Here is a 16,256-nt window from a genome sequence, read left to right on the forward strand (position 1 = left end):
TCTCTTTCTGCTCGACGCTCATTGAAGGTAGGCACACTGCCCAGATCCTCCTCCATGTCCACAGCCTCGGCACCAGGCAAACTTGACTGCTGAACCTCTGGAGGGGCCATAGACTCTGCTCCAGCAGAACTAGGGCCAGCCTCTGGCTCCTCCATTACAGGTTCAAGCCCCAGGGGCTCTGGCTCCTCCATTACAGGTTCAAGCCCCAGGGGCTCTAGCTCATCCTCTGAGTCCTCCAAGCCGTCCTCCAGGCTGGGCATGACATTTCAGTCCTAAGGACTGGACTGCAGTTTTGGCACGGCTTCTGGCCTCTTAAGATGCATGTGTCATTTAAACAGCATACCCGCAGGTTATTTCCTTAAGATATCTCAACTTGGAGTATCTATCAGGTTCTAAGCCCCTCACACTGAACTTAAACCTCAGTTCCCCTCTGGAACTCATAAAACTATGTCCATTCACTGGACTCAGCAGAACCCTGTCTGAAATTGCAACTGCCAATAGGGCATTTTCAACCTTTCCCTGCCAGCATTGGCTGTCACTATCCCAGCTCAATCTGTCTTTTCGCTACAGGGACCATGACCTGTATTCAGGCAGTGAAGGGCCTTGACCCCTCCTCCTGACGGTGACCAGGCGTCCACCTTTTCCAGGACACATTTCAACCTCCTGACCAGGAGGAATTCCAAAATGTCCTCCATTACGAGCATGGCTAAGAAGCATGGATTTACATTGATCTTAGGTGGGATGGGGAGGGGGGTTGGCTTCTGTTTTCTAATATCCTACATTTTTCTATGAATGTTCTGCATTCCATGGTGCCTTGTCCAATGTGGCTTGACTGTCTGTCCCAGAAGCCCCAGGCAGCATAGCCAGCGGCCAGGAATACTGGGAGTTGCAGTCCAGCAATATCTGGGCTGCACACGTTCTAATATTATAATGTCACCCGATTGCTCTGCACTGGCTTGCCTTCAAGTGCGAATTCCCCTGCTCCCGAGAGACAGAGGTGGAAAGCCCTTCAGTGGAGGAGTGTCCAAATTCATTCTTCTTTTCCTTTGAAAGGACCCCCACAAATGGAGGAGGCACCCACAGAGGCCAAAAATGAGGAGGAAGAAGAGGATCAGAGGTATTGCCTTTCTTTCCATCTCCAATGGGCATGTGGGCCCAAGAGGGGCCATGGAGGGGCCGTGGGTGGGCTTCTATTTGGACCTTTGTATTGCCTCTCCTCCCAGCTTCCAGAAGGAAACCTTGGAGAAGAACATCACCCATAATGTCAATGAACCTGCCATCTTATGGGTAAGTTAGTGGTGGGAAAGTGGGGGATCCCCTTCTCCTCTTTCTTAGGGAAAGTTATTTGGGATCAGGGCCTCATGTAGCCTCTCTCATTTCCTCCTCCCTTGACTTTTTTTACAGGATTTAGCAGGTGATACCTGCAGAATGGAGGATGAGTGTTACCCCTCTTCTGCTTCAGACAGGTAATTTGTTCTCACTTGGGAGGGATGGCTGCTATGGTTCCTCACTTTGGGGATGTGACTAAGTGCTTCTGGAATAAGCACTCCCATCCACAGTCCATTGGCTTCATAGGGATGCCCTTGTGGTCCCTTCATGGCCTTTTCCTGCCCTCATTCCAGACTTCTGGAGCAACAGAGGGCCTGCAGTGAGGAGGAGGACATTTCCCAGACGTTTGGCATGGAGAAGATTCGCTCTTTGTTGGTAAGGAAAGAGTCTGGCTGACCCCCAGAGGAGGTCCTATTATACACACACACAGACACAGACACAAACGGACCTTGTTATCCGCTGCGGTTTGGTTCCAGTGTAAGACGAATGCGTGAGTTCTGACTTAAACTCAGAGCTGAAGAACCGAAGAACCAAGGAATTGTGCTTTAAACATAGCTAAAGGAACAAACAAGATGGTTCCGCGCAAAGCACTGATGTGAAGAAGGTATTTGGCAACCGAGGCGAGGAAAGTCTGAAAACTTGGAAGCTGAAGCGGGGTGCCGTCCAGGTGTGACGAACCATGACCGGGAAGAACCTTATCTGTTGATAAAGAGGGCCGAGTGTGTGTGTGTGTGTGTGTGTAAAGAGAGTTGTAGTGAAAAGACAGATTAGCCTAGCCTTAGCAACAGCCAATCACAAGCCAGTTAGTGTCAGCCAGTGAGGTGCTGGAAGAGAAAGGTTAAAAATTCCATTTTGACAGTTGGGACTTTAGTTAGGGTTCTGCTGAGTCCGAGTGAAGGATCGAGTTTTAAGAGTTCCAGAGGGGAACAGAGGTTATAGCCAGAGAAGACGGTTTATAACCTAATAGACACTCCAGGTTAGGGAGTTATCTTGTGGAAACAACCTGCAGGTTATATTTTGACTGAGTAGCAGGATAGGAAAACTAAGGGGTTATTTCCACTATGGTTTAAACTGGATCGTACTGAACCATGATCCAGTTTAAACCACCATCGTCCCCACTTGGGAATCAGTTTAGAACCAATTCAGCAAGGGGGGCATGGTTTCCCCCCATTTAAGCCGTGTCAAAAAGACGCTGGGGTTTTCCATTCCTTTTGGGCTGAATTGATATATTTTGAAATAAATTGTTTCAGGCCAATGGGAACCAGGTGGATTCAAATCTGCCCTGGGAGTACCCCCCCCCACACACACACACACAGCTTCCCCGGCCTCTCCACCCAGCCTCTTACCTCTCTGCCCTGCCTTTTTGCTTTCTCTGTCAGGCCTCTGTCTTCTCTGCCCCTGGCCTCCTTCTGCCGCCTCCTACCTCCAGCCGCACGAAAAGGCCACCCCCACTCCTCCTCCTTCGACAGTGAAGAAGACGTCAGCCAGAACCAGGGCCATCCTGGTGCCAGCACCAAGGCCCATGGGCCCTGCACCGCCATGCTGTTGCGCCAGATGCTGGCAGCAGGGGATGATGGGAGAGGCAGTCCAGGCTGCCCACAAAGCCTCTGGCAGGACCCCACAGGGCAAGTGGCCCAGGAGGAGGAGGAGGGACACTTAAATGAGGCCATGGGCGGCCTTCCCCTGGGCCCCTTGGAACAGGGCTTCACTGAGGGGACCCAGGTGCCTGATCCACATTAATGAAATCATCATAGTGGGAATGAAGGTCTTTGCTGATCCGATTCATCAGTTCGGATCAGGAACTAAGCAAGAGAAAAGGATAGGAGGAATGTCCTTGAGAACTGGTAACATTGACACACAGTGAAAAGTTAACTGTTTTGTAGCAACGGTAACATCTAAGAGATACAAGTGCCTGAACCAACAATTGTTTATATTAAATATATTCAAGTAACATATATTTGAAGCACCTGTTTAATAAATTTTATATTTTATCTTTAAATAAAGCTTGGCTTCATTTTCAATCACATTCATGTTACCATCATCCCTACACAGTAGGTCAAAACCAGAGAGTTTTTAAAAGGGTCAGCTCAAGTTTGCAGACCCACTCTCACATAAGCATTAATTTTGATGGCAGTTTAAAGAGAGGGTGCATAATATAACTTTGGTGACAGCGGTGGGATAATAAGGCCCAGGTTGCTGTCATCTGAAAGAAACTTAATATGGTAATTTAAGTGGTCATTACAAGAGTCTTGATGGCTTTCACTTCTGTCCTCCCTGCAGCCACTTATTTTCAGGATACAGAAGACTGGACCATGGATGATGACATCTGTAGAGAGGAGAATGGCCAGGTACTCTGAGGGTAGTTAACAACAACAAAAGGGAGGGAGGGCTGCTGTAATGCCTCCTGGAGAAATGATTGGGTGCTTCTGGAAGAAGCACTCTTTTCCATATCCATAAGGATGCCCTTGTGGTACCCTCAGTGGGCTGTCTGGAGCATCCTTCTGGCCCCACTGGTGGACAGAAGGTGTCACGTTTCATGGCTTTTTCCTGCACTCATTTCAGACTTATGGAACCACAAGGGGCCTGCGCTAAGTTAAGCTGGTAAGGAAAGAGTCTTGCAAACCACAGAGGGGTCTCATCTTTTGACCTCCTGTACCTACTGCAGGGTGCCCAATAGTGTCCTGAGAAGGGACCATGATCTTAGGTCAGGCAGTGAAGGATCCTGGCCTCCTCCTTTTCCAGGATTTTTCAACCTCCTGACAAAGAGGAATCCCAAAATGTCCTCTTTTATGAGCATGATGAAGAGGCCCATTGAGCAGGGTGGCCATGACACCTTCCAGGACACGACCAATGTTTCAACCTCCTGACCAGGAGGAGAGGGCACCAATGGAACCTCTTCCATCATAACAAATAAAGCTAATGCATACCCAAGCAAATAAAGTTGCTCAACATGTTTCAAGGCTTGTCACATACAGCAGATGGCAGTTATCTAATTTCTTCCCTCTCCCCTCCACCCAGAAAAGAAGGTTCTGCATGATCTTTGCAAGACGTTCTGCCATCTGAACACTTCAGTAGCCAAGTAAGTTGCAGACACATTGGCCCAAGGGCATTTGGAACTTGTCTTGGACTATTATTTAGAATCACCTGTAAGGAGCATGCCTTGTTCTTCCTCTTGGGCAAGGTAAATGAGGGCTCTTGGTTGGCTCAGCATAAAGATGATTACTTTATGAGGAAGGTGAGGACATCACCCAGAAGGGGTCTTTCCTGCTGACCCTCCCATGGCTGCTCTACACAGAGCAAATTCAAAGCATTCCCATCTGTGCCTTGTATTTGGGAGTTGGGGAGAAGGGCCAGGTGAACCTCCCTCTTTCCCGATTGTCTGCAATCAGTACTCTTATTGAGGCCAGAATCACCTTCTCAGCTCAGACAAGGGTGATCAAAGCCATTGAGCTGATCATAAGAGACGTCACTAATGATAAGACGCTAAAGCTCTGGGTCCCATTCATCTCTAATGTCTTGTTGTATGCCGTGGTCATGTATGAATCCAGTCTCCATGATGAGACCTGCAAGAAGTTCAAAGACTACATGTCAGTAGAGTAAGTTGTGTTACAAGGACAAGCTGAGGGAGAAATGGTCAGTGGAGTTTCTAATCCACTGGATGGGGCTAGATGGAGGAATGCAAATCTTTCTACTGAACAAACAGGATTTTCTGTCTCCTCTGGCCTTAGTGAGGTGATATTTGCTCTCTCTTTGCAGGGAATTAATTCACATTATTAATGCCTTGTTGACCAAGTTCATGCCACGATTCAGACCTTCCTTGATGCCACCCATCATGGTGAGTCTTGGTTCCCTCTCTCTGGGGGAGAGGGCCTTGGCTTTCCCCTTTCCCCAACCACTGAGCTGCGGTGATCACTCCACCCCAAAATAAAGGGAGAAAGGGATTATTCGCAGCATTACTGGGGAAACAATAGAGGATGTCTGTATTAGTTGGAGAATGCCCATTTGGTATATTACAACCAGTGGGCTTCAAATGAGAAGTCAAAAACTTCTCTGCTTTCTCTGTTCTCTTTCAGGAAGACGATCCCACTGCTCCTGCAGGACCGAAAGACTATCTGCTCCTGAAAGGGAAGATATGTACTGTAAGCCTTAACACCTGGCCAAGGGAAGCCACCAGAAGACTCCTGCAGGTCCCTCTCAGGAAGGCTTCTCCTAGGACCATTCACCCAGGCAAAGAGGATGGCAGCCCAGCAATGCTCTAGTCTCAGTTGGCAATGTCCTTTCCCCTACTACAGTGCGGGCGCGCCATACGCGGCCTTGAGCATATGCGCTCAAGCTGCGGCGCACGCGCGGGGCGGAAGGGGCGGCACGTCCCATTCAATTGAATGGGCGCGCGCGCCCGTTGCGCCCCGCCCGCGCCCGAGCCCCATTGTTTCCAATGGGGCTCGAGCATAGGCGGAATTCGCCTTACGCGGAGGGATCCAGAACGGATCCCCCGCGTAAGGCAAGGACGGACTGTAGTAGCAGTAGTAGTATCATCAGGATGGCCTTCAGAGAGCCTCAGGAAGCAGCTCCCTGGTGCTGTGGCCAAGGCCCTTCTGGTGCTGGAGAGCAGAGGAGGAGGAGGAGGCATGGAAGTGGCAGTGGCAGTGGCAGTAGTGAGACCCGTCCACCTCTTGCTCCTACACGCTTGCGTGGGTCTTCTCCTCTTCCCTGCCAATCGGACTTGGCACCCTTACTACCATCAAGCTGGCCTGCAGAGTGTGTCAGAACCAGCTCCTCAAATGGCCAACCTCATATGGTTCAGGAGAAGTCCCTAGGGAACCCCAAAAGTTGGCACCCTGCAACTAGAACCCCCCAAAAGTGGCACCTGCAAGAAGACGCAGAAGAAACGAGCCGGCAGTGATCCATATTATTATTATTATTATTATTATTATTATTATTATTATTATTATTTTAGAATTAGTATTTATTATTATTAATAGTAATATATTATTAATAATAATCATTTATTATTAGTAGTAATCTATTATTATTATTATTATTAATCTTTTCTTAAGCTATTAGTATTAGTAGTATTTATTATTAGTGGTAAGCTTTTCTTATTAGTATTATAATTAGTCATCTTTTATTATTATTTAGCTATTATTAGTAGTAGTATTTTTATTATTATTATTAAGCTATTAGTAGTAGTATGTATTGTTATTAGTAGTAATCTTTTATTCTTATTATTTTTATTTTTATTATTTGATTATTATTAAACTATTATTAGTAGTTTTTATTAGTAGTAGTGCTAGTAATATTTTATTATGTCTATTATTATTTATTATTATTATTTATATTTAGTTATTATTGTATTGGAATGGTATTTTTGTATTTCCATTACTGTGGCCCGTTACAGACCGCCTAAAAGCAGCGGTCTGCCAGCAGCGCCAGTTTCTGCGTCCGTGAACCGCAGCAGCCAAACCGTGCGATTCCCGGGCACAGCCGAAAAGAAGCGCCAAAATGGTGCTTCTTTTTGCGCCCTGGAAGTGGTGCCACAAGGCGCTAGTCACGCACTCGCGGCGTCACTTCCGGCTTGCAACGTCCAGATGCTATGCGTCTGCGACTTCAAGATGGCGGCGCCCATGTGGACGGGCACCACCATTTTGTACGGACTCATTCTGTACTAGGATTGAGGGGTGTTGGGAAATGATGCCCCTTTCTAACCCTAGCACGCCCTTTCCTAACCCTAACACGCACTATAGGCGCATCTGTAACGCGCCTGTAATTATTAATTTCTAGACTGTATCATTGCTAGCCTTTTTTGTTAATTCTGTCTATTCTTTGTTATTTCTTTGTATTTACTTTATTGTATAATAATAATTAATAATAATATATAATGAGTTTTTTCTTCTTTTAACTTGTAAATCTAAATAAATAAATCTGTTTTCCATCTTTACACTTTGGTGTCTCTTTGGAGTCATTTTTGGGGGGGAGCGAAGGAGAGTAGCCCATGAATATACAGTCGCCCCTTGGGACTCATGGAGGATCCGTTCAGTTCTTTTTAATTTACCAGCTTATTTTGGATTTTGTTAGTATTAATTTTGGAGAGAGGAGATCACAGATCTCTTGTGCAGGAAATTGGGCATAGTGATCTCTAGCTCACAATTCAGTTTATGGAAGAGTTTTGAAATAATGAACTATTATCAGCTAGCCTCAAGAGATAGGCATCGATGACCACAGTGCTAAGGTCCCCAGATTTGTGGGGACATCTGAATAAATTAAAATGTGGTTTGTGTGTGCGTATATTTTCCCATCAGTGGCAGTGCATGATGTCTCAATTTATTTAATCTGTAGCCAATGTGGTGTTGTGGTTTGAGCGTTGGACTGTGATTCTGGAGACCAGGGTTCGAATGGCAGGTTGGCCACGAACCCCACAGGGTGACCTTGGGCAAGTCACACACTCTCAGCTTCAAAGGAAGGCAATGGCAAACCTTCTCTGAACAAATCTTGCCAAGAAAAACCCATGATAGGTTCACCTTAGGGTCGCCATAAGTCAAAAATGACTTAAAGGCACAGCAACATCAACAACAACAAACACCACTTTGAGCTCCCTGGATGAAAGGTGGGATATTAATGCAAGAAATCAACAAATAAATTTTAGATCTAGCAATCTGGCTTTTGTGCTCTGTGGAGTACTGGAGTTGTACTGTATTGCCATGTAGCTTTTTTTTCCTACAGAGAATTCTACATGAAGCAAATTTCTGAACACATCAAAAGCTTGCAATATTCTCTCACCCACAGAAAGCCAGTCCTAAAATTAAGATGTAATTTCATTCTGTTAGTTGCTTAGGAAACCTACCCTTGCTGCAATGAGTCAATTAAAAGTATTACTGCACTCTGTTTTCTTTAGCCATATTCTTTTGCTTGAGTTATTAAGTTTATGAGCATTTACAAACTGGCTTCAGTTTCCACCTCCCACTCCTTATCTTTAAGGAACATGCGGCTGCCACTTTTTCATCTTCTTGGCTTGGATGCTCTGTATCTAACAGTAGCATGGTAGGAGGAAAGCCAGCAAGTGACACTTTCTACAATTTTCTGTGCTAAAATATGTTATATTCATACAAGTCAGGGGTGCACAACTTTTTCATCCCTAAGGATGCAGCATGGTATAGTGGTTTGAACATTGGACTATGACTCTGGAGATCAGAGCTCGATTCCCTTGGGCAAGACACACTCTCTCAGCCTCAGAGGATGGCAGTGGCAAACCCCCTCTAAAGACAAGCCCCCTCTAAAGACAACCTGACAAGAAAACCCTAAGAAAACCAAAGGGTCATTATAAGTCAAAAATGATTTGGAGGCACACAGCAACAATGACAATGGAGGAATAGTGACCACACGTATGCAGTACATACATCCCTGTTATTTTTTAACTTGCTAGGAAGGAATGAGATCTTTCTTGGAAAGAGTAACAGCAATCAATTAGTTTTCAAACAATGGAATGTCAAGAATCCATGGACTGAAAATATTCCAAAATATATAAGTTCCAAAGAGCAAAGCTTGAGCTTGCCATTTTATATAAGGGACACCATTTTACTAGGCTATTTTATTTAATGGTACTTAAGCATCCATGGGTTTTGGGATCCATGGAGGGTCTTGGAATCAAACCCCAGTGGATATCAAGGGCTCACTGTTAAAGCCTACTGAGCCAAGTCATTCCTCAGTTCACTTAGATGTTAAATATTAAGGACTTGTACTGCATTGCCACTCCCAAGGAGGAGAAAAGAGCATGTCAGAATCATTTCTCTCCATCTACTGTTAATTTCAATCCCCTCTGGTCATCCTGCAGTATCAGTCCCAATGAGCACCAGCCACTAGTGCTGGCACACCATCTTACAACATATGTGAAGGCAGCTTGCTGTCTTGTGGAGACAGCAAGCTTCTCCTCTTGCCTACTTGGTGAGCTGTCTTTCCCAATTGTACTGTCCCTGATCCATAGGCAGAATAAAACCAGGCAAAATGTCTGGCTACTCCACACAAGTCAGCAACAACAAGCTAGAACTCCCTATTACACGACTAGGGTTGTCAGAGTGAAAACTGGAGACATGGTTATTCATATGAATTTCAGCAGGTGTGGCTTGCTACTTAGTAGTGTGACAAACAGCATTAACGGTATAGGAGCTGTCTCCAGTTTTCACTCCAGCAACCGTACACATGACATTTCAAATATCCATGACTATGAGGTAGAAGAGAAATTTTCCACCTCTTTCTCTCTCCAGAAAGTATTGGATCCACCATAATGCCATGCTTCACAACTCTACTCGGGCTAAGCAATTCAGATACCAAGGCCATGAATAGCTCAGGGAGACTGAGTATCTGTTTCTTGGGGTGGATGTCTCATTTTGCCTAATGGTAGAGCCAGCTTTTTCATTTGAGAAACAAAATCATGTTGCCATGTGTGTTGACATGGAAACAAATCAGTATTAACATTTAATTGAGGTGCAGCTGAAAAAATTCAGTTTAGCTGCAGCCATTTGCAGCGTGTTCATCAATTATTTAAGGCCACTTAATTTTAGGACCACCTAGGAACAAGAATGTCTATCTTAGAAATGAATTATATGGCACTTCTATAAACTGATGTGTTTGTTCCTATTGATCCCTTTTTTAAACAAAGGGCTGTCCCACGTAAATGGGTGAATATCTTCTGATTCTCTCAAGCAGGGATATTGGAGCAAAGTAGTCATTGCATAAATGCATATGTAATCTTGACTAGAGGAGCAGATTTTTAAAAAAAAAGTAAATAAAATGTATTCTCTATAGATTCATCCCATGGCACTACTGTAATATTTAAAGGCCAACAACCAAACGGATGAAGCTAATAGATTTCTATTTGTTTGGCATCTCTAATTCCAGCCACATCTGATGTGACAGCAACATGAACTAATCCAGGTCTTCTAAAATCCCTGTAGAGGAAAGGATGGGAGAGGTTTAATGCACATTTGGGCAGACAAAAGGGAGGTGTAGACTCCTTCCTCATAGAATCGAATCTTAAAAAGCATCATCATTACTTCATTCTTACAAAGGATATCATGTCCCATTTAACTCTACTCAGGGGTCTGGCTTGAATGGACCATTTGGAAGCGAGACTCTCAGAATGTAAATTATTCCAATAATACCAGGTGGCTTCAGCAGCTCAGTTGGGACCAAGTCACCTTTCTCAGTAATATGTAGTACTGGGTAATACATGCTGAAATTGTTTCTGACAGTAACTGACTGCTGTATTATATTTACATTGCATCATTCTCAGTTGGAAACCCTGTAGCTCAAGATCAAGAAACCCTGTAGCTCATGATTTTCATTAGTGTTTTCTCATTTTCTCCTGCAGCAAACAGCTATCTCCCCTCCACTGTAATTTACACAGAGAGATAAATTATGTAGCTCATTTTTTGTTTGATGTTATTTAACGCAGGCTCCTCTGATCCAGTCCAATGTAAGTTTGCATGGAAGTAATTCCCCCACTAAATCATGTGTAGGCTTACTGCTATGTATATGTGTATAAGATGGCAGTTGTGCAGCATCAAACTATGAATTTTACACAGAAATAAGCCTCAATGTTCAATGATGATTCACTGCCACAAACATCTGTGTAAAATTGCAAAAAATTAACAGGACAATTCTATGCCTGTTTTCTTGGAAATAAGTTCCATTTTGTTGACTAATATTTGCTATAATGGGAACACAAGATTGCAGACTTGGGCCCGTACAGACAGGCCAAAATAAAGCTGCTTCAGGTCACTTCCAGTCCTTAGGACTGGAGCGTGGCTTCGGCACTGCTTCTGGCCTCTTAGGATGCATGCATCATTTAAATTTTAAACAGTGTACCTCCAAAGTGACCCAAAGCAGCTTTATTTTGGCCTGTCTGTATGGGCTCTTAGAGTCCATCTACACTGCAGAAATGATCCAGTTTGACACCAGTTTAACTGTCTTGGTTCAGTGCTAGAGAATCTTGGGAAATGTTGTTTGTTGTGGCACCAGAGGTCTCTGACAGTGCAGTTGTGAAACCTGGTCCAAATAAATGTCTCATAAAAGTTTCCAAGATTCCCTAACAATGAGCCAGGGCAGTTAAAACTGTCTCAAACTGGATTATTTCTTGGACCTTAAGTCTTATACCATAGATGACAACTGCTGCTTTTGAATCTTTGTGTTGTTTTGTGTTTTCAGTTTGTTTCCAACTTATGGCAACTCTAAGGTTATGATATTTTCTTGGGAAAATTTCTTGAGAGGGAGTAGTTACTCAAAATACGACGGTCCCAGGGCACCCACAATTAATATTTAAATAGGGGAATTTTATTAGTTTAAAGTAAAGTAACTGAGAGGGCTTGGGCAACTCAAAGTAAGGATCAAGCCTGTGTGCACAGGTTCCGACAGTTGGAACTCCAGAGTGCCAGCTTAAATAGTTTTAATTGTACTGTTGAGTCCTAGTTCTGGGGAAAGAGTGGGATACTATTATTATTATTATTATTATTATTATTATTATTATTATTTTATGAATTGAAAGACACTCACTCATTCATTCATTTTAGAAGTAACAATATACAAGATGGTAGAATCTCATTCTTTCCCAGGTCAAGCTTTATTGCATGATTTACTGCTGACACACTATTGCAACCTAGCACTGAATGTCTGTCTTTCTCCAGCCCTCCTTCACCATGCTGTCAATGTCAATGATGCAAGAAAACTTCAGGATAAACACAAGACAAGGAAAGGCAGGAGCTGGGCTGTTGTTGTGTAAAAAGACTATAAAAAGGAGGCAAATTGGTTACATCGCATGAAGAAATGGGATTTTAAAATCCACTTTTGCAGGTTATTTTCTGGATGCATTGGCGTAAATGAGAAATAATGCAACATTCATCCGAACACAAAGTCGACAAAATACACTCCTTTTTTATTTTTGGGAAGTTCCCAAAGGTAAAAAGGAACGTTTTGTCGACTTTGCATTCAGATAAATGTCATGTTGTTTCTCATTGATGCCAATGTTGTCTGAAAAACTACCCACTTTTGTGGGTTATTTCTAATTTCTGTTCAGGTTAACCCCGAACGTTGTGTTAAAAACAACCTGCTTTTGCTGGTTTTTTTAAAAAACTTTAAATCAAGTTTCTGCATGGGATACATCCCGTGTGATAAACTCCATTGACTTTGTTAATTGAAGAATGCCTATATTGGGGTAAAATGAAGGGGAAAGCTTCACTTGCTAAGTATTTTTACAAAGGCAGTGGTGATTCTGAAAATGAATGGAACTGGGAATCTGCAGGTAGTTTTGTATTCCTCCTGCCTTTAAAAGCTGCAGGCAAATATGACATTTAGATTTCCATTCTTGCAGCTGATTTTGTCTTAAGGGCATAAATGCAATGCACATTCATACTAAGATTTCCTCTTTCAGCTGCAATCACTGGAATAATTTTCTCATATAAAACTAGCAGCCCAGACCAATGCATGTTAACCCTGAAGTGAGTCCCACTTAATTTGTTTTGACTTCTGAGTGAATATAGGATTGTGTGGCTCTTTTTTCTAGTATGGGTATCTATCCCTATCCTTTGCCAATTCTTATCTGTTTTAGTAGCTAAATTTACTTAAAAGCAATATGCTTATGATAGTGGGAAGGAAACATGCAAAGGAAAAAAAATCCGACTGAAATAGATCTTCACCAGCCACACCAGAAATCATTTTGCTGTTATATACATTCAAGTCCAGTAATAATGCAAAAAAGGAAGAATACATAGCTGATCCACAGCATTTTTCATACAGGATGGGTTGAAAGACCAGGAATCCTCTGAGATTCCATATCTGTGTTTCTGTCTCTCCAAACAAATGGTTCAGAATGCAGTGGTTTACTATGCCTTGAAGACATATCAGTCTCCTTGCATCCTTTTTGATACCACAGTAAGAAAACCAGTTCGTTCCAAAGGGGCAATAATGTGAATCTTCTATTTAATTCTGTCACACCAATAAATCACAATTGTGCTTTTAAAAAAACTATTTCAGGCTACGACTATTGAAATGTACTGAACCACTGATTTATAAAATTAAACACATTTCCTGATTAATGCCCAGTCTCTGTCAGGGGAGCACAGAATCAACTCAACCATACAAATGTCTGTTCATGTCCAATCCAAATTCTTATCTTCAGCAAGTCTGAACCCACTTTATCAAAATGGGGGACCAGTACTGTAGTGAGCAATACTGTAGTGAGCACCAGAGAGCATTTTCATCAGCTGCACCAATGTACTGGAATAAACTTCCAGAAGAACTTCGGATGACCTCCACATTGGACGCCTTCAAAAAGGCTTTAAAGACCCACCTCTTCCGATTAGCATTCCCTTTGGACTCCTTATAGAGACTGTCTCCCCTGATATAAATGGTTAATTACAATTGATAGATTCCATGTTTGTTTTATTGATGTTCGGTTTTTACTGGTTTTATTGATAGATATATTGAGATGTTGTTTTTATGATGTGAAAGTTTTAAATGATTCTGAGAACTGCTTTGATCGACTCGGAAAAGCAGTATATAAATAAAGCATATTATTATTATTATTATTATTAGTGGAGGATGAGTTCGAAGGGTTGAAGTGGCAAGGGTTTTTATTAGTTAATTAGCAAGGACAATAATAGCATCTGCTATCTATCTTATGTTTTCTTATGTTATGAGGAACGACTTAGCAAGCTGGGTATGTTTACTGTATATACTCATGTATAAGCCTAGAAATTTAGATCAAAAAATTGACCCAAAAAACCTGAGTCAACTTATTCATGAGTCAATGTAAGTACTGTATCTTAGCTCTTATTTAAAAGAAGGAGCCATCACCTGGTGAAAAGCAAGAGTACAATTTGTCCTGGAAGCGCTGACCCTCTCTACTCTCTCATCCATCCAGCCTTAAGAGAAAGCACAAATAGTTAATTCTGCTGGAATTTTGTAAGTTCTTTGACATTGTTTCGCTTTGCTTCATCCTTTAGATCCTTTGCCATATGCCCCTAAATATTAACCTCGACTTATCCACGGGTCACAGCAAAATCCATAATTTTGGCCCTAAACCTTGCCTTCGATTTATACATGAGGTCAACTTATAGTCGAGTAAATTGGGTACTCTGAAGAAAAGAAGGTTAAGAGGTAATATGATAGCCCTGGTTAAATATTTGAAGGGATGTTATATTGAGGAGGGAGCAATCTTGTTTTCTGCCGCTCCAGAGAACAGGAGCCAGAACAATGGATGCAAGCTACAGGAAAAGAGATTCCAGCTCAACATTAGGAGGAACTTCCTGACAGTAAGGGTTGTTTGACAGTGGAACAAACTCCCTTGGAGTGTAGTGGAGTCTCCTTCCTTGGAGGTCTTTAAGCAGAGGCTGGATGGCCATCTGCTGGGGATGTTTTGATTGAGATTTCCTGCATGGCAAGTGGTTGGACTGGATGGCCCTTATGGTCTCTTCCAACTCTATGATTCTAACTAGGATGTTTTGCACTTCTGCAGGGCTGTGGTTGTACCTTTCTTTTCTACTGAAGAGCCATTGTTTTCTGGTAATCAGTGTCATCCATTTTGGTAATCTAAGGAACAGCACACAGAGAATAAAGATTGTTATTAGTATAAGTGATGAGTACAAATAAAAAAAGTTGTAATTTCAGACCAAAGCAGATCACAAACATATGAATCTTATATACACACCCTTGAACATTTCACAGATGAAAACTGGGTCACATGTGGTCAATTAACATGAGAGTGCGGTCAAGAGGGGGAAATTATTAATGGGGAAGAGCACACAAGCTACGAGAGGTTACAGCAGTTATTTTTGCTTGTGTCTGCTGGGAAGGGCACTCTCCTACCTGTTGCGTTAATGGAGTACAAACTACTTTTGTGCTTTGACTCAATTTTCAATAACTGTAGTAAGCTAAGGACACAGGGGGGAAAGTTGGTGGAGGAGAAAGAAACTGGGACATTAAAAAAGCAGCTTTAAAAAACAAGACAACAGAAGATTAATTGGCATTGTCCATAACAAGTTGAAGGGTATGTATTTGTGAAGAATTGGCTATGGCTAACCATTCGATTATATCAATTTCTCTTGTGTATTTTATTAACTTTAAGTACGGCTGTTTTTATCTTATGATGAAAACTAAAAGTATATTCAGTATTCATGTAAACCAAGTTCTGTACCAAGAAAAGCTGATTTTTGAGATGTGTAAAGTATGCAAACTGAGTTAAAGTGCCTAACATTGGTCTTATTTTACATAATGTTTACATAATTTATTTTGGTATTGTGACTGCCAAAAAATACCAGATGCTATAGGCTATATTTTAGAGGAAGGAACTGGCAAACAACCTTTGCCTAAGAAAACCCTATTCAATTCATGGATTCGCCATAAGTCAACAAGCAACTTGAAGATGCCTACACACAGACATACACATATTCAAGGTAGAAAACAATGGGTATGGGGCTATTTTTATTATTATCTATGCTTTTTTTTAAGTAACACTACTCTTTATGAATACATTTTCCCCAGATAAATTGTACAGGATCAGACCAAAAGAATATTTTGTTATTCTTTGATTATGAAAGATTAACAAAATCAGTATAAATCTAGTTTGACAGAAAATTAAAAATTACTAAAAAGGCCAGTGGAAAAATAGCCAAGAAGGGACCAGTAAAAACCTCTCAGATGAGAACATTTCATAGCTTCTAGCTGTGGGGATAAGGAAGGGCTTATAATAGTTCATTCAACACATTTGCAACACATTTAATCAATTTAATCAGTTCCTGCATCGTGACCAAGTTTTTAGGCTGACCAGCACTCCTTAGAATTTTGCTAGTAACCTGGACTTTGGTTTATTTAGGATGATTGATCCAGTTTTGGTCAAAAATATTTCAGGTCCTCAGGCAGAAAATTTGGGGACTTACTGC

The 16,256-nt window shown here is 42.3% G+C and overlaps 1 long non-coding RNA gene across 1 annotated transcript; it reads left to right on the forward strand.

The window, feature by feature from the left end:
- Window positions 1–844: 844 nt before the first annotated feature.
- Window positions 845–3,741, forward strand: LOC149316916 (uncharacterized). Its single transcript, XR_016280719.1, has 3 exons — window positions 845–1,287; window positions 1,405–1,466; window positions 3,610–3,741. It is a non-coding gene; the product is annotated as an uncharacterized LOC149316916 (long non-coding RNA).
- Window positions 3,742–16,256: the final 12,515 nt, after the last annotated feature.

The sequence above is a fragment of the Sceloporus occidentalis genome, unplaced genomic scaffold (genome assembly GCF_023333645.1).
Source record: "Sceloporus occidentalis isolate IW3139 unplaced genomic scaffold, rSceOcc1.0.p SCAF_3, whole genome shotgun sequence".
NCBI classification, from domain to species: Eukaryota; Metazoa; Chordata; class Lepidosauria; order Squamata; family Phrynosomatidae; genus Sceloporus; species Sceloporus occidentalis.